This window comes from Miniopterus schreibersii (genome assembly GCF_964146895.1).
Source record: "Miniopterus schreibersii genome assembly, chromosome: 17".
In the NCBI taxonomy this organism is placed as follows: Eukaryota; Metazoa; Chordata; class Mammalia; order Chiroptera; family Miniopteridae; genus Miniopterus; species Miniopterus schreibersii.
In genome coordinates this window covers 20,859,347-20,883,079 of record NC_138117.1, presented here as the reverse complement: position 1 = coordinate 20,883,079, position 23,733 = coordinate 20,859,347, and the positions used below count along the sequence as shown (strand labels likewise).

Sequence of the window (23,733 nt, the reverse complement as noted above, 5' to 3'; positions counted from 1 at the left end):
CTTAATAAAAAGTCAACCGAGGCGCTGTCCAAACCATCACTACCTGAGAATTCATGGGGATGTGAGTAAACTGCTTTATTATATTTAAGTTGAAGTCAAATTAATTGTTGCATATTATTTTCTAATGTAAATCAAAAGGAAAAAGCCCTATTTTTTGGTAAGGGACATAGAGATCAAACGTATCTGGGACAAGCTGCTTTTCAGGAAATGGAAGAAAAAGTTATTTCCTAGAAAGGGAAGGAGAGAGGAGTCTACCAGTAAAGAACGCTTAGGGCTCAGGACGGTGAGTTGGTTCGGGGCACGTGTGCCTGTCTTTAATCTGCAAGGCACTGACTCCAGCAGCAGAGCGCCGGCTTCTAAGGAGAGATGCCTGGTACACATTAATAAATTAGAAAAAGCATATAACACCAAATACAAAAAGACTGAAAATGTATTTACACACTCCAGCATGCAAATGATTTCAGATGCTCTTTTCTGTAATAAATGAAGCCATAAATGAGTATCCCTTAAAAATTTTAATCTTTCCTAAGGAGGAGAAACGTAGATTAAATACAAAAAATTATGATTCCTGTTCGATATGCAGCAGAATTATGTTTTGGTACCATTCGAAATCGGGTGAAAAAGGTGCTCAAAAATATTATAGTGTTTACCAGACCTACACCTCCTTAAATCTTTTAGAGAAAAGCTGTTTTTGTAAACATTTAACAAAGAACAGATGGCCTGCCTTAATCATGCGGAGGGAAAAACCTGGAGCTCACAGTAATACCCTGACAAAGTCTCCCAGGCCCAGCCGTGTCCTGCCTCCCCCTCCGCCCCCCGCATGGTACATTCTCTAATGCTATTTAATTTTACAGCGGACATTTTCCCATCAATTCCCACTGCCTGACAGGTAATCAATGCCATTAACATCTGATATTACCATATAGGGCATTCCTAAAACCTCTCATTTATTAGAGCAAATGTGGAGAATGTTAGATACCAAAGGTATTTTTAAATACACCCTAAAGGACTTTCTGCTTAATATATTTTCTATCGTATATCAGTATGCCTGTTGGAATATTATGGACTATATAAGGACCATGCCACGGACTTTTAGAACTAAAACAGAATGACTGATATTTAAACTATAAATGGACACGATCCAAGGTGTTGTCAAAAATATTACCATAAACTAAAGCTAATTGTTTTTATCCTTAACAACATTTTTCATAACATGTATAAATTAGACAAACACCAAAACCATATCTTATATATAAGAGCAGAACAGGCAGGATGCAAATTTAACCGCTGGGGAAGTGAGGGCAATCCTTCTGTTACCTTTAAGCAAAGGTGGCTCAAAATGCTCAGGAGCATGAAAAAAGCAAGAAATTTTCCTCTATCTCAGGTGTGATTTTCCTCCTACACTCATCAGCATTTTCTGATTTAATCTTACTTAATCATGTTGTGGCTTCATATTCTTGAAGCCTTAAGCTGTTAGAGACGTTGAGCACCATGAGTGAGCAACGTAGTGTTAACAGGGTGCAGTGTTTCCCACATGTACAACTTCCACAAAGTAACATTTTGTAACACAGGACATCTATGGACAAACACTGTGTTTACTGAGTGATACAAACAAGTCTAAAATCAAAATACTACTTTATGTAAAAATATAAATATTAAGTATTCATTTAAGATAGAAACTTTTTGTTGCTGTTGTTAATCCTCATGAGGATATTTTTTCCATGGGCTTTTTAGAGCGAGTAGAAGGGAGGGAGGGAATGGCAAGGAGAGAGGGAAGGAGAGGAGGGAAGGGGGAGGGAGGGGGAAAGGAGGGGAGGGAGGAAGAGAGAGAGTATAACACTGATGTGAGAGAGACACACATTGACTGGTTGCCAGGCTGGGGACTGAACCTTCCACCCAGGTACGTGCCCTTGACCAGGAATCGAACAGGAGACCCTTTGGTGGGGGAGCCAACGCTCTAACCACTGAGCCACACCAGCCAGGACGAAACTTCATTTTTAATGGCTCTGGAGACAAGATTTCTATTAGTGACATTCTTCACTCCTGTTTTTCCAATATGTGGCAGGTTCCTGATCCCTCGATACGCTTTTCAAAAGGAATTCCAGTATAAAAACTGAAGCTCAGTCTTCAGCAAAGAATATACAAAGGTTCAAAAGTGCTTTTGGCAAGGGTTCAGTAAGTCCTGTTGAGATTTTAACACCCTTTTCTTGTCAATGACATTGATAAAAAGAAGATGCACTCTATGTGTGGTGTCCAATTCATTTACTCATTCAACAAATACCTGAGGACCTAACGACAATCACAGCAGCCACAGGAGCTGCCAGGTGGCGCAGAGCACCTGACCCTGCAGACCCGGGGCGGCCTCCTGACAAAACTCAGCCAGGTGCCGGCCCGGCCGCTCCCTGGATGGACCTCGCCTTAAATGAACCATGCCTGAGACTGGATGGCTGAAAGCATAAAAATGCATCCAAGCAAGCTTTCAAAAAACCTCCTTTGTGGGGGATTAGGTCAAACTGTGCAGAGATCAGTTTAAACAGTCAACTGAAATTATTTTTAACTTTGATTCCTTGATATAAAATAAGTATAAAAATATTCTTAAAAAGAGAATCAAGAGTTGTAGCATTTCCTGCTTGGCTAATTTTGGTATTAAAGTCAGGGCCTCAATTTCAAGCCTTTTATATTAGTTTTACTCAGCTCATTCTTAACAATCTCTAGGAAAAAATATTTATTAAATGAGGACATTTATGAACCAAATAAACAAATGAGTAACATCAGCACTGTTGGTCATGTGAGTTAAGAAGATAAAATGTTTAGAAAACATTTTTAAGTTTAGGATAGGAAAAGCTGTTACATGAAAAGACGACTCGGGTCACGTGTGTTTAGAGATTTCTGGGCTAAGCAAAATCGAACTGTTTTCTTTACTGCAAAACTCTCCAAGCCCTTTCTACTCTCTGAGAGGAGGTGGTACACAGTGTGTCCTAAAGATGTTTAACCAGAGCATCCCTTTTTTCCAAGACTATCTTGAATAAAAATGTTCTTCAAAATATACTTTGGATTACACTGATAGAAGCTAAAGCAGGGCAAAGTCATCTGCTCCTCTGGGTGGGGGTGTGTGTGTGTGTGTGTGTGTGTTTCTGCCTCATAGCAGTGGTTATCAAATGTTTTATAACACAGCATATGACTATTAACAAATATATCAAATGCACTTAAAGGCAGTTTCTTTTATGCGCAATTTAAGTCACTGGTGGGAATAAAATAGGAACATCGGTATAATCATATAAAGATGATGTATAATTCCTGTTATATACACAGTCAAGATAATTACCAAGTTAAATAAAGTGAATGTTGAAATATCATAACGTAATAATTTATCTTTGCCTGTAACTAATCATTAAATTTTAGAATTAAAATTTTTTTAAATTACTGATGAAATACCTCATTTAGAAATCATCTGAAGGTATTTTGAACGTCTTTTCCACTTGTGTCTTTAAGCTGTCCTCAGAACAGATTTGCCATACTAACAAAATCTTAAACAGCTACAAATTAACATGAGTCGCTCTCACGGCATCTAAATTACAAACACATTCTGAATCAGTAGAGCCCAAAATAATGAACCAAGTGGTTATGTTAAATTTAATGTTACAGTTTCCCACCGAATACTGAATACTGACCATCCAGGTATTTAGGAGTGAAACTCCATGCTAAAGGAACTGTCACAGCAGTATTTTTATCACGCAAAACACTGTGCTGTGGTGTCTTCACAGTCAGTTTGACTAGAATAACACAGCAGTGAAACTCCACCAATGTTAACCCCTTTCTAAGTGCCTGAGAAATCCTGAGTGGACTTGTTCTCTGTGCTGACCAGGCTGTCACACGGTGCTGAGGGACCTGCAAGGCTGCCTCCAGCCTGGCCCCCCTCGGGGTGACAGAGGAAAAGGGTGCAGGGTGCAGCCTGGTGTTCGAGCAGAAACACCACCAGGACTGCCGGGCAGCCCTGTGGCCATCCCGGCCACTGTGCTGCATGTGCCGCGTGTTCTGCTAAGCATCTTACTTCTCCCTTCTCCTGGGTCCCTATGAGGTTACTGAGGTGGTTGATGTAACTGCTCTTTTAAAAATGATGCTTTGCACTGGCTGGTTTGGCTCAGAGGTTAGAGCACTGGCCCTCGGACCGATGGGTCTTGGGTTTGATTTCCAGTCAAGGGCACCTACCTCGGTTGCAGGTTCCCCACCCTTGCCCAGAGGTGTGGGGGAGGCAACCAACTGATGTGTTTTTCTCGAATCGATGTTTCTCTCCCCGCTCCTCTCGCCCTCCCTGCCACTGTCTCTAGAAATCCATGGAGAAAATGTCCCAGGGTGAGGATTTGAAAACAAATTTTTAATGATGCTTTAAGATGAACTTGCCCAAAGTCATACAGCTAGAAAATGGCAAGGGCCAACACTCTAACCACTGTGCCACACCGGCCAGGGCTCAACATACATTCGATGTATCTCCATTGCTTTATAAACGCTTGGAAAAATTAGCTTGTTTGTTTGTATAAGACCTAAATTATGTTTAGTTTCCAAACTAAATTATGTGTTAGTTTTCCAAAAAGTGTATGCAGGCAATCGGACTGTGTTCCTGGTCTTGAGAATCATTTCCTTAAGTCCTTTTAATTGAGGGGATCAAATGTAGAGGGGCCGATGGAACCTATCGCTACTTTGGGCAGGGGAGAAACAGAAGCGACCAAAATTGAATACAATTCAAATCCTACTGCAGTAATGGCAAACAACTTCTTGGCTCTCCCTGTCCATAAGCAGAGGGATAGCCCCGGACACAGCAGGCCTGCTCAGAGACTACATCCGCTCGCCTCCAACAGCTCCCCCAAAAACACAGGGTCCGCAACATGGACATCATGGTGTCTCTGACTTACAATGAGCAAACCAAAATATGAATCCATTACAGGAGTCTGAGATACAGGCACACTCTCACTCTCTTGTTCTAAATCATCAAGTGCTATACGTTCTACCAAACATTACTTTCTACAAGTAAAAATTTTTAAAATAATGAATACGCTCAGGGTGCTTAACAAAGTCAATTTTACTGTCCCTCCCTTTCTTTTCTCCACTGCCTTGCATATAATGTTCCCTCAGTTGGCTCAACTCTAAGGACCCAACTCCCAGTTCACAGGCATTTGTCTTGCTTATTTCGAGTTCGCTCTTAGGTCCACATAGTTCTCGGAGAGAGTGGAGGCTTGAACTTGGCAGCAGACACCTAGACCTGAAACTACCCAGCTTACTAGGGATCGAACTCAGCAAAACACAAGACTACAGTGCTTCCAGGCTGGCCAAAACGTTTTGCATGAACAGAACCTATTCTAAGATAGTAAAGACAAAGACCAAACTTACGTACTAAAAAGTTAAGTTCAATTCAGAAATTCTTTGCTTTACACTATACCCAATGGCATGTTTGATCTCTAAACTGGAAAGGTAACATGTATGGAGTTTGGCTCTGGAAAAGCAATTTATTCCAAGTTTGCATTTAGGTTTCTGCTATTCTATAAAGGTCAATGTTAAAAGCAACTTACTATGCTACTCCTATGAATCTAAAAAGTCAACCTTCAATAGACTTTTTGGGGGGAAGGTGTGTCTTTATCCAACACTGAACAAACCCAGGGGTTTGCGCAGAAATGAGAAAAGAACGAACTTTGGCGGGGGGAGGGAGGAAGTCAATTTACAAGAAGCTTACTGATAAAGCTAATTTACAAACACTGGGTAAATTTTCCAGGATTCAGAGACTGTGTGAGTTTAGCAAATTTAGTTGGCAATAAACGCTTACTGACTACTTTGGTCCTATAAAAACTCACCCACATCCTGTAGGAGGTAGAATTCTAAGGTGGCCTCACGCTCTCCTCCTCCTGACTGTGGGGGCAAAGGTAAAAGAATTTCTCAGGTGTGATGAGGCACCAAGTCAGTCAGTCAGTCAGTTCTGAGTTACTCAAAGGGGAGACTTTCCTGGGTGGGCCTGGCTTAAGCAGGGAAGTGTGTAAAGGGGAGCAGGCTCTCCCTGAGGGTCGGTGACTCTCTCAGCTGCTGGCTTGGAAGAAGCAAGTGACCCTACGGGGAAACCCACCACGGTGAGAAACTGCGAGATGCCCTGAGGAGCAGAAGGCAGGGTGAGAGCTGGCGAGAAATGAAGCCCCAGTCACACAGCAGCAAGAAATGAATGCCGTCAATGGCCCGAATGGACCTGGGAGCAGATTCTTCCCCAGTCAGAACGCAATCCCGACGCCTGACAACGGCCCTGTGCGATGCTCAGTGGAGGACCCTGCTGAGCTCTGCTCAAACCCTGACCTGCAGAAACTGGGAGACAAGAAAGGATGTTGTCTTGCCCTGGCCTGTGTTGCTAAGTGGTTTGAGTGTCCACTCACACACTGAAGGGCTGCAGGTTTCACTCTGGTCAAGGGCCCGGACCTAGGTGGCAGGTTCGATCCCTGCCCCAGTGGGGGCCGTGCGGGAGGCAACCAACCGATGTTTCTCTCCCCTCTCTCCCTCAACACCCCTTCCTTCCACTCTCTCTAAAAATCAATGGAAAAAATATCCTCAGGTGAGAATTAACAAAAAAATAAAATAAAGGGGATGTTGTTTTAAGCCATGAAATTTGTTACGTAACAATAAACCGCTAACACATACTTCAGTGTCCTCTACAACTCCCATCTGAAAATTTTTCGGTCTTTTTTCCCATCCAGGATGCCCTTTCCATGCTCAACATGTGTCCTTCCACACAAGGACACCTGAGCGACGCTGCTGCTGGCAGTAACGCTGCGCACTTTCGGGACAAGCGCCGTTGCCGGTTCACAACAACCTTATGACGTTACCTCCGTTCTATAAAAATGGGAAAACTAAGGCACACGAAGAGGCTAAGAAATCTGCCCACAGTCGCAGAAAGCCGGCTCCAAGAAGAGTGAGGATTCCGCCCCGGCAGCCTCTCTGCAGAGCCGCGTCTCCACCGTCCCGCCTCCTTGCCTCGCTGCTGCGGCTCGCGCCGAGGCTCCCGCTGACGTTTCTCCAGGAGGAAGCCGCGGCGGCAGGGCTGCTGCTGTGCACAACTGGGCAGCGGTGGGCCGCGCGGGCACGGGGCCCGGGGAAGGGAAGCGTGTGGCTGCCACAGGCAAGCGGCAGGTGACGCTGCTGGGCAGTCAGCTGCCCCCAAACCTCCACAGGGAGGGGGTTTTTATTTTATTCTATTTTTAATATATCTTTATTGATTTCAGAGAGAGGAAAGGAGAGGGAGAGGGAGAGAGAGACACATCAATGATGAGAGAGTCACTGATCGGCTGCCTCCTGCACGCCCCCCGCTGGGGATCGAGCCCGCAACCGGGGCAGGTGCCCTGACCGGGAATCGAACCCCGATCGCCTGGATCCTAGGTCGACGCTCAACCGCTGAGCCGTGCCCAACTGGGCAGGGAGGGGATTCTTTTAAAAGAAAATAACTTCATTTTCAAGTAAAAAAAAAAAAAAAAAATACAAGAAACTGCTCTATAGACAATATTAAAGGCTCCTGGTACTTAGATGAAAAGAAAGTGTATTGCACATCAGAAACAGTTTAACACTTACAGGGGATGGTGTCCCCATGACTCCTTCCAGCTGGAATCACACATGAAACAGAAGATACCAAAGCAATTAAGTATTTTATAAACACTGCTGAAGGGTCAAAAAGAGGGAGGTTCAGTCACTGACTAATAACGCAGTAATAAACAAACAGCGACGTTACGCAACTGAGGAAATTATTATAATTGAATCTACACAGCTGGGCACAAACAAGAAGCCCGCTTATATATATTAGCTCACAAATGCTTTGTGTGGGTAGGTTTTCGGTTTAGAACGGTTTCAGATCTGAGTCCCTTTTACAGTCGGACTTTTTTTCCTCTTATCTGAATACAAGTTCCACAATTACAACTGTAGAACAGATAACATAAGGAACTGCCCCACCAATTACTTGCTGTTCTATTTAGACTACAGAGGAGCAAATGTGTGCGAGGGGTTAGGAAGTTAAACTTTCCTGAGAGGTACTCACTTCAGATCTCTTCTGGAGACATTTTACCTTGTGTGCAGCCATATGAATAATGAATGACTGTACCTCCCAAGCCCACGGGAGGGAAAAGCCCAGAACAAAGTAGCTTTTCACATTTTAACATTCAGCTCCCACTGTGTTCTCGGAGTTTCCTTCACACCTTGGTATTTTCCCCTTTGAAAAGACAGGCAGAGAAAACGCTGACGGTCACCATAGGTAAGTTTACACATACGTGTCACAGAGACAAACAAGCGATTCCTGTAGTTCCCCGGAATTGTTGAAGTCATAGCATTAGGGTCGGAGAAACATTATTATTGTCTTGAGTGCAAGAATGAGCATGGTAGAAGCCCACTCTCCTTCCACTGATTAAATGTAGTTAAAATGCAAACCAACACAAAATAAGTTTCTTTTTGGAAGATATTCCAGCTAGATATTACCCTTATTATTACATGGAATTTTTTCTTAATTGTATGACTAAAATCTGAACAATTTTGTGATCTATGTCAAGTTCCCAGCTGCATAAAACCTAACTTCAAACAAAAATGGATGATTAGCTAACCATCAGGGCAGAGGTACAAATGTATCTTCAACAGGCACACATTTTACATCAATGATATCTATTTTTATGAGATAAAAGTACTAAAGCTTTAATGGTGGCAATTAAAACAGCCAAGAGTTTGAGTAGCTCGATGGCTGAGTCACAGACCTTTTACCTATAATGGGATCCATTATATCCCTGAACTCAGTTTGAGGGAGTGAAAGAGGAACAGATTTTTAAATATGGTTATAAAACAGCAGTACCCTCTGAACTAAGCTGTTTGAGTTTAAACTGCTGTGTGATTTACCCTGGGCTGCGCCTTAACGTCAACATCCATTCAGCGCCTTCTTTATAGTTCTTAGATACTTGTGTCTATTTAAAAATATCTGAACAATTTGAAAATGCTACAAAGATGCTAGTATGTAATCATTTGTACTTCAGCAATGTTTCTGTTTTAATTTATTTACATTAAAAATGCATCTGTCCTAAAAATGCATAACTGCAGATGACTTCTGACAAAATATCATCATTTGCGCCTAAGATAAATATTTGTATTTTTATATTCTCTTTTAAAATACAGTTTAGAGGGGGGTGAATAAGAATGTAATTTGCAATAAGATGGTACGTTTTAGCAAATGAGTGGCACTCTTTTCATGGCAGTTTAGCATTATTCAAAAGTATTAAGATAACAAGCTCTGTAGTTGCAAAATTTAATAATCAACTAGCATCCAACACTAACCACTTCTCAAATGCAAGAACCGACAGACATTCTCTTTAGCTTCTATTCTAGCACATTCAGAAATGTAAATAGAAATTCTCTTGGGAACAACCTCACAAGTTTTTTTTATGTTACCATCATCATCTCCAGGAACAACTGGCAAACAGGAAACAGCACGCAGAACGGATTTACCTCCAACCAGGAAGGACGACAGGAACAGGAGGGGGACAGGCACAGAGCAGCCTTGGCCCAGATGACCTGCAGCCCCCACCAACATTAGATGGAACGCGCCCGAGGCTTGCTTAGGTATATTCCTCTATGTGCTCGCAGCTCTTTTTAGATAAGCTGTCAGAAGGAAGGACAGTAGGCCGGACTAGAGGATTCACTATTAAGGTTGGTTTTTCACTCTGGGAGCTTTAATGATCAAGTGAGAAGACAATCATCTCAAGATGCCCGACTTCTGGGAGATGAAGTTGGGGGAGCTGATTTACAAGGCCCTCCTAACTCTAAGATTAGGTCTCTACTGTTAAAATCTGGCTTCATTCCTGCTCAAATGACAACTATCCCACACGCCTAAAAAGAAATGAGCATTTGTAAGGTGAAGTGGAGAGTGAAGATGATTTCGGAGGAAAATTATTAAGGAAGTTTCCCAGATAAACGCACACGCACAAAAATAAGACTGATTAAAAATATCTACAGTAGAGAACCCAAAATTAGATAAGATATACCAGAATTTGTACAACAAAATCTTAAAATACACAACTTACTTCTCCCATAAAAAAGGAAAAACTTTCAGAATAGTGCTCCAATAATATATAATCTCATTTCATATACCTAGCAAATGTCTACTAGGTTTTCTCTGGAGTTGTGAATTCACACCAAATAAACCATGGAGAGGTGGCAGGGCCCATATGGGGCAAGAATTTAAGATTTTTAAAAAAAACAAACAGAAGTCATCAGCACAAGCCCCAGGGCCATGAGAAATCACATACAAGAGCCACGGCACAGGGAAAGGCTCTCACCCAGAAAAGGTCTGCTGAGACTTTCCGAGGAGGACAGTGCTGAATTCAGGGACACGGGGACAGGGAGTTTTCAGAAACCCGAATTCCTCAGGGCACAGCTGAGAATGCGGACTGCGGCGGCAAGTCTTCGCCACCGAGTGCCAAGAGCTTCCGAAGCCAGAAACGCCAGCCAGGGCATACCCTATACACTGGCTTCAGATCGCCCACAACACGTGACACCCTCGTAGCAACACTCTCAAAACCAGTCATTTAAAAGAAGTCTGCCCCACTCAACGATTAAATAACTCTATCCTTCAAATGACTTGCTTCCTGCCTTTCCACAGTTCTCTCCACCTACAGGATGGATCTTTCCACCCCTCGTTCACTTTTTCAAGTATTTTATGGAGCTTTTCTGGACCCCGCATCTTCCCCAGCTCTCGCCAACTTTCTTTGCTCCCTTTAGAGCAGAATCCTCAAAAGAGTGACAGGATTCGCTGTCTTCCCCCTCCTTCCACTCACTCTTGAATCTGCTCTAACCACACTAACAGTCTATGCAAACTGCTCTCGCCAAGGTGACCTCCAGTGGCCTGCTCTCCCCCTCTCACTGCTCCTGACCTGTCAGCAGGATCTGGCACAGCGGCCTGCTCCTGGCTGCTTCTCGTGACTTCCAGGACAGCCCTCTCGCCTCCTATCTTGCAGGTTCTTTCTTTACTGCTTTCCCATCAGCTGCTCCACCCGCAGCTTCTGAGATGCTCCAAGCCTCCCTGCTTGGATCTCAGCTCTGTCTACGCTTCCTCCCTCATCAGGTGCCACTGCCCTAGATCCTACCTGAAGGCTGTGATTCCCAAAGCCCTTTATCGAGCCTGGACCACTCCCCGGAGCTCTATACTTCTCTATCCAACCGTCCACTTGATATAGCCCCTTGGATGGGCCAGTAGGCATCTCAAATTTAATGCATTCCAAAACCGATTCTTGATTTCTCCACCGAACTCCATCTCTGTACTTTGTTACTCCACCAGCAGAAGTCATCCCTGACTCTTCGCTTAGTCTCGAACCACCTTCAATCCTCTCTGTAAATCCTGTTGGCTCCACCTTCAACATAGACAGGAAATACCCTCAACAACCTCTCCCACCACTGTCCTGTCCAAGCACCGTAAGATCTTGCCTGGGCTACTACAAGTGACCCCGATTTCTAGCTTTGCCCTCCATCAAGGCAGACTATTTGCTACACAGTCTGAGTGATCCTTTAAAAAAGCAATTCTGATCATGTCACATCACATCTATTCAAAACCTCCACTATTTTCTCATTTCATTCATAGTAAAATCTGAAGTCCTCGCCATGGCCTACAAGGAGTTAAGTGATGTGGACTCCTGCCACCTCCCTAATCTCATCTCCTACAATTCTCCCTCTCGCTCTCTTCCACTCCAACCACACTGTTCCTTGTTTACAGTCCAACAGCAAAGGGCAGGGGCCCTTCTACCTCAGGGCCTTTGCACAGGCTGCCTCTGCTCTCAGAGCTCTTACCCAAATATCTCCACGGTTCCCTCCTTTGGTCCCTTCAGGAGGTCTTAGGCACCAAGAGATTAAAGCAAATTGTGACAAAATGTTAACAAAGCGTGATTTTACAGGAAGGATATACGTGTTCATTGCACTATGTATTCCTTCGACTTTTCTGTAGACTGAAATTTTTCTCAAATATCAAAGTTGGAGGGGGGAACCTCTTTGCCACCACAGCATCATTCTGCTTTGTACCTGTTGCTGACCATTCCTCCCCCGTTCGCCCTTTCCTGACTCTCCTGGGCTGTTCTCCCCGACACCTCCATGTTCCTCAGGATTCCACTGTCCACGCGACACGGTCCAGCAGACCCAGATGCTTGTTTCCCTGAGGCTGGATGTGTTCCCCCAGCACCTTCAGGTCAGCGGGCGAAAAATCAAATCACATCAACTCTCCCCTACCGACAACCCTGCTTTCCCGTCGTGGTTACTGTCACAGCGAGTCTCAGCCACCCGGCCTCGGACCTTTGTCACCCTCGCTGGCCGCCCTCTCCCCCAGCCCCAGCCCCAGCCCCAGCCCCAGCCCCAGCCCGCACCGCAGGGCTGCTCTGCTAGCCTGGCTCCTGCTGGACTGACCTTCCATGTACGGTGGTCCCCCCTTGTCCACGGTTTCACTTTCCAAGGTTTCCATTAACCAAAAGAATTAAACGGAAAACTTCAGAAACAAACCATCCACAAGTTTAGGATGGCACGCGGTTCTGAGCGGGGGATGAAACCTCACGTCGCCTGGCTCCAGCCCGCCCGAGACGCGACTCACCCCTGGGTCAGGGTCTCCCTGCCGCACACGCCCTGCTGGCAGTCTCGCAGCAGCCAGCCCGGCGATCGGATCCGCCGTGGTGGTGTCACGGTGCTTGTCCGCAAGTCACCAGGTGTCACTTAGCAGTGGCCCCGAACACATTCACAGGACCGTTAGGTTTGGACGAAAGCTTCATGCTCCTCATGGCTGCCCCCCCCACCCCCGCATGAGAACGTAAACTTTTAGGGAAACTCATTTCGCCAGCCACGTTCTGCTCGTTACGCTCGACGGCTCTCACTCCCTGCATGAGGAAGTATCTCAAGCAACAACCTGTTCCTCACATCCAGGAGCCCTCTACTCCGACTCGGAAAAACCGGGCCCGTGTGCCAGAAAGTTCCCTCCCTACACCCTATAAAGAGGCTTCCTCCCAACCACTCGGGGCTGATGCCACTTGGAGCTCAGCCCATCTGCACTCAGATGCGTTAACCGTCTGGATTCAGATGCCCTAATAAACTTCCCTTTACCTTCTCACCTGGCCTCGCGTTCCTCCTCGGCAAGCCTAACAATAACGAGTATGGCAATGTATTTCTATTATTATTGTTAATGTCTTACTGGCCTCAATTTATAAATTAAAGTTTACCATAGGTGTGTATGTATAAGAAGAAAATGTAGTAAAGAGATGAGGTTCGATACCATCCGTGGCTTCAGCCATCCACGGGGGGTCTTACACCATATCCCTGTGGACGGGGGGGGCTGCCTTACTCTCTGCATCATAAAAACGGGATCATTCTAAAACGCAAATCGCCTACGCTGCTTCTCCGTGGTTCTCCATCAGCTACATTTAAAACGGAGCCTCTCGTGTGGCTGCTCAGGACCCTCCCCACGCCCCCCCTCCCAGTCCGGGCCTGCCTCTCTCCCCTGCGCACGCTGGCGCCCACCGGCGAACCAGCGCACTCGCGTGAGCGCCCTCTGCTCTCCCCAACTTAGTGCTGGCGGACGCGTCGCTCCTCCTGCCTGGGACGTTATTCCTCCTCTCTCCCCCCGGACAAATCCTGCGGAATCTTCAGATCTCAGCTGCAACATAAGCTCCTCCTGAGGCCTGGTCTCTCCAGGTGGAGCCAAATCCTCTCCCCCCAAGGCTAGGGCACCCACCACACTGCCTGACCACGATTATTAGGTCTTTCCAGCCCTCTGACCTGTGAGGCCCTCAAGGACAGCGGCACGTCATGGCTGCTCTTACGCACACAGGAGCATATACGTACAGGAACGTGTGTGATGCATACCACAGACCCAGCATTTACTGACGGAGTGTCAAAATCTCCCCAAACCTCCTTCAGATATTAACAAGGCATCGTAACACCTATTTCCACTGGAAGAATCTTTAACTCCACGCTGCAGGCACAAGGAGGGAGAGAGGTGGGCACGGTGCGCTCTGCCTCCCGCGCCTGAGGGGGGCTCATCTTGGCACAAATACGTCCCCATCACCCAGCACCAGGCCCCAATCTAAAATGAGTTTTTATGTAAATGCTCTCTCACCAAAAGGCTGTGGGAAGAAAATGGAAGAAGAAGGAAGAGAGGGGAGGGGAGGAGGAAGGGGAAGGAGAAGGGGAAGGGGAAGGGGAAGGGGAAGGGGAAGGGGAAGGGGAAGGGGAAGGGGAAGGGGAAGGGGAAGGGGAGGGGAGGGGAGGGGAGGGGAGGGGAGGGGAGGGGAGGGGAGGGGAGGGGAGGGGAGGGGAGGGGAGGGGGAAGGGGAAGGGGAAGGGGAAGGGGAAGGGGAAGGGGAGGGGAAAAGCCAATAGCTCCAGAAACCGCAGGTCCCTCCCTCAATGACAAAAGGAGTCCAGCTGCCCCCTTCTCTTGCAGGCACTAGATTCTCTCCAGCTGAAGACAGGGCATGGGAGTGATAGCAGCACCCTGACTCTGCTTTACTTTCTTCCCACTCCCAAACACAATTCAGATTTTTTCTAGACAAAAAAACCAATTTTTAGTTTTATAAGGAGTAGGCATTTGGAATTTCCCTTAAAACCAGCCACACTCAGTGTGCAGACCCATGGGGTCCTTGTGAGTCTCCAAGGCCCTTTCAGGACACCCACAAAATAAAAACTTTTTCGTAATATACCAAGACATTCTTTGTCTTTTTCGCTGCGTTGACATTTACACCGATGGGGCCACACAATCGAAGCAGCGACAGCAAACTGGACTAGTGGTCATGACTTCCTCGTGGCCACACCCCCACATTAAGAGAGGGGGGAAAAGACAGTTAAGAATGCCCTTGGCAGAACAGGAAAAGCCGATTTGGATTTATTCTTGAACACCCATCTTTGCCATCCTCTGTGAGGAGCAGGAAGCATTTCTGCTGCACACTCAAGTGCCGAGGATTTGCCAGGAAAGCACTCGTGCAAGTGTTGTGAGTTGAACTGGCCGGCCGCCTGCCGGAACGCTGTTTTTACTTGAAAGAATGACTGCAGAACAAGCCTCGGTTATTCAGAAGGTCATTCAGATTTGGGTAACCTGCCAGTAACTTTCTTGAAACGGACAAAGTGAGCCTGTCCCTTCAAGGCAAGTAACGGACAGTGTTTATTTCCAATGCTAAAATATGAGCTTTCAAGCAAAATTCAGAATTTTGAAAACCTGTGACCACAACAATGAACTCAACTTCCCAATTTCCAAAGACTTCTGGTAAGATGATAGTGATATTAACAAATGTGATTTCTAATAGTGTCTACTAGCATGTGTCAATATTTAGAAGATCAGCACAATTCAACACACCAGTATTTTCCAAGTGATCGATCTATGATGCTGCGAAATCATGCATGGTTAAAAGAGAGCTATTCAAAGTACAAGGATTTTAACCTAACAGTGCATGAAAAGTTCACTGATAGAGTTTCAGATCCCGCTTTCCAAATGACCTTTAAGATACTACCACTTGTTGCCTGGCTGGGCGTGGCTCAGCGGTTGAGCATCGACCTAGGAGCCAGGAGATCAAGGTTCGATTCTCCGTCAGGGCACATGCCCGGGCTGCGGGCTCGATCCCCAATGACTCTCTCATCATTGATATTTCTGTCTGTCTCCCTCTCCTTTCCTCTCTCTGAAATCAATAAAGATATATTAAAAAAAAAAAAGATACTACCACTTGTTGAGTTTTGGTGTAGTATTAAAGAATATCCGTTATTATCTAAAAAGTTATTAAAATACTCCTGTCCACCTACATGTGTATGTGTGAGAACACATTATCTTCATATACTTTAATCAGAACAATACAACAGACTGAATGCCGCAGCAGGGACAGGACCCGGATGTCCTCTGTCAGAAATTAAACGTTAGCAAAAATATAAAATTTCCCACGTCTCTCCACATTTCTTGTTGGAAAATAATTTTTTATTTTCAAATATTACTTATGTCAATGTAATGGGTTTATTATTTTTTTAAATAAATTAATATTTTTTAATTTTCTTAAAGTTAATTTCTGATATAGTAAAATATCCACAGGAAAAATTGTCATAAACAAAAGCTCTTTGGGGGTTGTCAATATTTAAGAGCATTGTTTAAGCAAAACAGCTGTAAATAGATAAGCGGTTACCTGTAGATATTAGTATCATTTACAGAATGATCTGGACGCAGACGCTCCTGCCTTTATAACAAGAAGATAAATGTTCTTTCTTGTGCTTTGTTTTACTATCTAGAAAGATCCTGGCATCTCAATGTCAAAAGAGAATCATTCAAAGTACGTTCTATCAGAACTATCACGGTCACCTTTGGCACCTATTCTCTAAAGGTTAATGATTCAGACCGAAATAAATCTATACAGTAAATCAGCTTGTTCAGTTACCTGGGTCTGGTTTCTACTAATTCGCCTTAGTAGATGTACTAGCAGGCTATACTACTCAACCACCTATGGAAAAATTACTAAAAAGGTTCTACACAGGTGAACAGTGGGTGGTAAAACCTGAATGAAGTTTTTCGGGCCCAAACTATCTCCACTGTACTTTGAAGTCGCCCTTCTCAGCCTCGGATGCACATAAGGAGCCTGAGGCCCAAGCCAGAGGCTTAGGCATCTTCGTTTGGATAGCAGGTGAATCTGGTGTGCAGAAGATATTAAGAAGCAATACCAGAGTCAGAATGGATCACTCTAGTGACCTTCAAACCAAATTAAGTGAAACCCTGGAGAACTCTAAAGAGTTTCTAAGGGACAGGGATAGTTTAAAAGGTCGTCTTCCAGTTCCCTAAGAGCCACATGAACTCCCTACTAAAACTAATCAGCTTTCCGCTGCTTCTCCTTTCCCATATTCCTTTTCAGAGTCACTTTTTACCCAAATGCCTTTAACTCATCCCCATAGGGCACCAAACAATTAGAGGAGTCTTTTGGCAGCATAGAGTTTCAGTAAAAAACATCAAAGGGGGCAGTGCCAAGGGACAAATGCCTCTTTAGTGAAATGATGGTAAAGAGAACAAACACATTTTACTACATTTATTTGAACTGAAAAATAAAATCGGAATGTCAAACTTTTTTCCCAAAATTCTTTTAGGGGACGAAAAAGTTTGAATATTATGGCCCTAGAATAGTACTGTCCAATATGGTAGTCACTAGCCAAATGCTAATTAAGTTTAAACTGCTTAACATTAAATAAAATTTTAAAATTTAGTTGCACAGTTACATCAGCCACAAATCAAGTGCTTCATAACTTAAGGTGGCTATAGGCTACCATAACGGACAGTGCACAGGACATTTCTACCATCCCCTTCAAATTCCACTGGACAGAGCTACCCTGGAACCGTGATCAAGTATTTAACAAAGAACTGAATTTCTTTTGAGGGGAAATACTGGATTTACTTACGTTTATGACCCCAAATGCCAGCAGGTAAAGTATTTCCACCCAGGTGACAATGCGTGTTAGGAAATCAACTTTTAAAACAGAACCTTTTTCCCTACAACCCTCTTACTTGGTTTTCAAAGAATAGAACTCTGCTCTCCACCAGTAAAATACAAAATCAGTACTTCACTCTAATTTTTATTGAACTGAGATTCATATAACATTTTAAAGCAAGAGATTCAGGCCCCAGCTAGGTAGCTCAATTGGTAAGAGCACCATCCCAATATGCCGAAGCTGTGGGTCTGATCACTGGTCAGGGCACACACAAGAATCAACCAATGAGTGTATAAATAAGTGGACCACCAAATCAATTCTGTCTGTCTGTCTCTCTCTCAAATCAATAACTTTGTTTAATTTAAAAAAAGATTCAGTGACAATATATTCACAATAATTTAGACTCTTGATGACCTAAAGAACTTGTCAAATTATCTTCTATGGAGGTCCAATCCATGACCTAATTAACAGCCCAAAAATCCAAGGGAGACTGCCTAAGGCATGTACCCATCCACCTCGGGCATCTTACGTCACTTATTCTACCAAGCAGGGTGTCGGACGCAGGCGCCTAGGCCAGATCAATGTAACCCTCACAGGATGACCTCTACCATACAGCCCTGGGTGTCATGCACTCAGATGGCATCATCAAGGGGCACGGAAGGAACTATCATGTGAAAAAACAAAACCCTATTTCTATACTTGTTGTAAATCTAGCTTTGTAGAGAAAGTATTTGTGATGTAAGTCAATACCTCCTACATATAAAATATACCACAAAAATAATTCTTTTAGGATTTGATACCAGGAAGAAAAAAAAAACATTTCTGAGAAAAAAAGAAATGTATATATATTTCCTTCTTTCTAATATGAGAATTATATAACTTATCATGTTTCTTGTTGCACACTCATCAGGAAACTCAAAATATGATTCCATTCCCAGTCCCAGCAACCAAAGCCATAATTAGCATAATTCCTTGCTCTTCCATTCCAGGACAGGTTTCCTGTTTCTATTTCACACATACACACCCGTATGCGTGCACACGCATGCACGCACGCGCACACACACACTCACTCTCTCACCCTTCTGTCAGAATGTCTCAAGTCCTTTTTGGAAAAATATCGACTAAGGACTATAACCTAAATTTTTATTAATTTAATTTATCTTCTGCCATTAATCATACATTATAAAATTTGGGGGCAACACTATCAATCTTAATACAAGACCAATTCACCCTAAAGTAACATCTTAGGAAAACTAACATTTCTCTGCTTGTCTTCAATACCAAATAAAGACACTAATGCCTTCTGGTCAATAGGTCCACTGATACACACAGTGACCTGGAAATATGGAAAGTGTAGCTTAGAGACCAATAAGCAAGATACAGTTATCAGCCATAAGCTCTTGAAAAAATATTTAACATTTTTTTTTCTTCCAGGAATAAGAAGACTGAATTTAATTACCAAATTTTGAGAAATCTTTTTCAAGGAATAAAACAATCTTATCAACTGTGATAGCCTTTAACTTTGAAACCAAATAACAACAAATGCTTTATATGAAGCATTTTTGACAGGGACTTCTTTGGGGGGAAAAATTAAAACAATAACTTCTGAAATATCACTTATACTATAAAACAAGACACTATTCACATTACTTTAAAAAGCATGCTGTGTTTAGCAACAAATTGGCTGCTACATAGCAGAGATTTATTCCAAAAATAACAAAGTGAATTGTGTCAGTGTTACCACGTGCAGATCACTATATTCTATCACTAGCTAGCAGGGCCAAAAGATACAGGGTATCCATGGTTTTAAGGCCATCTGGTAAGAAGTGAGAGAGAATAAAAGTAGGAACACAAAGCTTACACTGGCTACACGGACAACAAAAAACTCTTTTCTAGTTCTAGTTGTGCTCTCTCTTATTTTCTGGTGACTTAAATAATTTGTCTTGTTTGGTTATACCTGAGTTGTCCAATATGTAAATCACCAGCCACATGTGGTTACTTTAAATTTAAATTAATTAAAATTTGTAAAGAATTAAAACTTCAGTTTACTTAGTCTCACAGCCTCATTTCAGGTGCTCAACAGCCACATGTCTCATCCAAGTATCATCACAGAAAAGTTACATTTTCTATAAGCCCATTAATGTGATTCTCAAAGACAATGGCAAACTTTCCCCCTCGCCAGTTTGGCACCCGGGCTGGCCCGCGGACTCCGGGTTCCATTCCGGCCAAGGGCACGCACCTCGGTGGGTCCTGGCCCGGGTCGGGGTGCGAGCGGGAGGCAGCCAATCCATGTCTCTCTCACATGGATGTTTCTTTCTTTTTTTCTTTCTCTTTCTCTTTCTCTCCCCCCCCCCGTCCCCCCCCCTCTGAAAAGCAACGGAAAAAATATCCTCGGGTGAGGATTGAAATAAATAGGAAAGTACTACGCCCTTCCTGGCAAACTTCAGCACCCAGGTAAGCATACGCCCAAGGGTGCGCTTTTTCCCCTAAACCTTCAGTAAAGGGGAGGCCGTGCCAGGCCCGCACCGCCCCGCGCCAGCTGTTCCCGCGGACAGTGTACAGCCTCCGGCTCAACACGGCAAAGAGAGAAACGCCACCCGCGACGTCTGCCAAGCGCGTTGCGCGCGATGGCCACTCGGCAGTAACGAAGAGGTTTCCCGTTGCTGCTGTTTCTGCGACCTCACTTTTCTTTAATTAGTATATATAAAAAGGGAAAAACCGGCAGACCCGGAAGCGGCGGAGCGAAGGCCGCCGGAGCCCTCGCTCCCTCTGGCTTGAACCCCAGCAAACCTGCGCCCGGGCGGGTCCCACACACCTGACGGCCACGCGTGGCGGGCGCGGAGCTCCGCGCGCGGCGCCTCGGGCGGGGCCGGGGCCGGGCGGGCGGCTGCGGAGACATGGCCCGACCGCCCGCGGGTGGGTGGCCCGCAGGCGGGTGGCCTCCGCACGCCTTCCGGCCCGCCCCTGACGCCAGCCCACCTGAGGTCTCGCCACCTGCGCCGGCCACTAGCCTGCGCTCCCGGGCCCTCCCACCCCGCGCCATTTGAGGGCCCGGGCGCTGGGCTCAACCCCTCTGCGCCCACGGAGGCCCGATTCCGCCCGGCCTGGATTCTGCACCCCCGCCCCCCCCCCACCCATTGAAGGTGAGACCCTTCAGTGGGTGTGACAAGAGGAGGTCCCCTCCCCTCACGGGGGTGGCGTGGGAGCCGTGGGACTAGGGCGCGAGGATGGAGAGACAACCGGGAGGGAATGAGAGAGAGGGACCCATGATGGCGCAGAGGCGAGGCGGGGATTTGTGGAAGGACAGGGGAGAGAGAAGGGTGGGGAAGGAGCGAGGAGAGAGAAAACGGGGGACACAGACGAAAGGGGCGCGCTCCAGAGAGATGGGGAAGCAGGGGGGGAGGGGAGAGGGGCCCTGGGCTGGCAGAAGTGGGTGCGACAGACCAGCCGACCGTGGGCAAGGCACTTGGAGGGAGAGAGTGATGGGAGAAGGGGGGCAGCAGGGCGGGAGCAGAGGGGAGGCAGGGCGGGGAGGCGCAGCGCCGAGCCCCGCCAGCCGGGGGCGCCCGCGAGCCGGGGCAGGCGGCGGGGGAGACAGCCGGCGGCAGGGCCAGAGGGACCAGGGGACGGAGGAAATCCGTGGAGATGCGGAGCAATCAGAGAGGAGACACAGCGGCTGAAGGCGAAACAGGCTTCAGGAGTTCCACAGGGTAAGCGCAGGGGGAGGAACAGAGAAGGGGAGAGCGCAGGGGCGGGAAGGGGGAGCACAAGGACCGAGAGCAGTGGAGAGGGGCAGGAAAGAGCCACGTAAGCGGACTGACAGACAGACACAGTAGGGGAGGAAGGGGAACCGCGATCTGGATGAGTGGAGAGCTGCTGATTTAAGTTGTGATACACTGGCTTGTGGCTTTATAACCTATTTAATTTAACACTTGCTGAACTGTTTCAATTATACAGATCAGAACAACTGTAAAACTCCAGTTTATAAGGCTTGTGCATTTTATAATTATTTGCACCACCAGATAGCTCCCACTTGCAACCGGTATTCAGCCAGAGGGGAGAGCCTTGTTTTAGGCGGTCCTGGGTCCCTTTTTCATGTCCTGGGGCAGCATGGGAGGTGGCCAGGGCATGAAATGACAGGGTCTGCCAGTCACTACATGACGCTTTTTCAAGGACTATTAAAAGTTCCATGTGTTTTATTTTCTCTCAAGTGGATTTACACTTTCCTTTATACCTCTCCTCCACTCAATGCACTGTTTTTTTTAAAAAAAGCATAAAGGTAAATCTTAAGTTTATTGGAAAAAAGTCAATAAATAGAAGGAATAACTAGTGTATAAAGTATGAAGAGGGTAAGCTAAGGGGCTTCCTTTTACATCCCAAGTGGAGCTAAGATATAACTGTGATCTTTCCCGAAAAACAAAACCCTGTGCTCAGGGCTCCTCCTAACAGGAGTCTCCTAACTCTAAATTCAGATAGCTCTAGATAATGAACTTTTAAAAATGGCAACAGTGTTATGAGTTGCCTAAAAATTGTCTCCAAAATTGTAAATCTCACATATTCAAAAATGTGAGTCACCTTCTTTGGCAATTTTTAAAAATTTTGGCTAGTAAATCAAACTGCAATAATCCTTTATCTTCTTTTGTGACTGTCTTTAAAGTGCATAATTACTTTTTTAAAAATGGCATGACCCTCACAAACCAGCTGAGTTCAAAACTGCCATCGGTGCTACTAAACAAAATTATAATACCACCTGAAGGTGTGTGAGAACATACCATGAAAATACAGGAAGATGCTGTTGAAAACAACAGGGGTGAAGTCCATCGCTGAACTTGTGGTTAACAGCTGCAAGGTTAATTTTATATTTAACAAAGACTTACTATAGGTATATATCAGTAGGTTAACCTCTTTCATGCTGGAGGGAATACTAGCGAACCTCCCTCGCAATACAAAACAGGATGCCAACTTAACCTCTGCTGCTTCAAGTTTCTAAAAACTAGGTGATGATGTTCACCTTGATCAAAACTAGGAAGAAAATAGACACTGAGAAAGTTGTTGATATTTTATATACATAGCATCTCATTTCCTAGAGATTCAATTTAAAAGAATTACCGTATTGTGACCAAAAAAAATTCCCCCCCCCCATAAAAATCTTATGAATTTTTTTTGGCCTGATGGAGAATCTGCTAAATTGATTTTTAGGGCACTGATACATAATGCTCTGTTTTACAAAATTAAGGCCAATTTTTCTACTTTAATGTGAAAAAGGAGAAAGTGGGGAGGGGGACGGATTCCAAGAGCTCATTTCAACAACCACGTTAACAGAAGTTATAACAAAATATTTAACATTCATTGAGGACTTACTGCATGCCACACACTGATAAAAACTTTACAGCCATTATCTCATTTAATGCTCATAATAATCTGTGCAACTGGCACAATTATCATCCTCAGGAAACTAAGGCTCAGGGAAATTAAGTAAGTATCCAATGGTTTGACTTAGCAAACGTTTGTTAGACTGAGACTCAGATGCAGTTCCTGTGCCTATGAACCATGGTCTCACGGCTCTGCACCGCCTCCTCCCTTGACCAGCGGCGCTCTAGACGACCACCCAGTGTGTGGCCCACTGGACAGAACAGAGGTGGGAGGCACTTAAAAATGACAAGGGAAACACTACATGATACAAGTAAACTGACACTCACCTCTTCCCATTAAGTTAGTCTTGTGATTTATATTTAGTATGAATTATGATCCTAGCTAGCATCTAACATGGGATGGCATTGAAAAGATTTTCATTCAGGTCTTCAGCGAGAAAAACTTACTAAAATTGATCTTATGATTTGGCTCATTTTTGCTCTATGAACGAGTAGTCTCTTACTGGGCTTTTTTTTTACCACCCCTTCACCAATGATATCCTAACTTAGAGACCTTATTTATATGTAAATATTGGGTTTTAACTTTCTTGCAAAAACTAAAGCTGTGAGCTTGACAGTTGGCTCTAAGGACAGACCTTTTCCAAAATTGGACTCTTGAATATTTCCTTCCTTTACCTAAGTCTTCTACCATTATTTCAAAGTAAGAGGGACACCTGGTAGAAACTGAGTTGACACTGAACTGCGATGGCCTCTGCCGCTGGTGCAGAGGACGAGCGAGCTCCGTTAACATTCTGCACTGTTTGGGTGACTATCATAAAGAGAAAGGGAAAACATGCAGAGACTAGCTGGTAAAAATAAAATACTACTTAGCTCCTGACTAAATAATCAAACCTTTCCC

General features: G+C 44.9%; 1 protein-coding gene across 2 annotated transcripts in view; it reads right to left on the bottom strand.

The window, feature by feature from the left end:
- Positions 1 to 23,733, bottom strand: part of CHD7 (chromodomain helicase DNA binding protein 7) — a 178,062-nt gene that overhangs the window by 83,841 nt on the left and 70,488 nt on the right. The window lies entirely within an intron of this gene.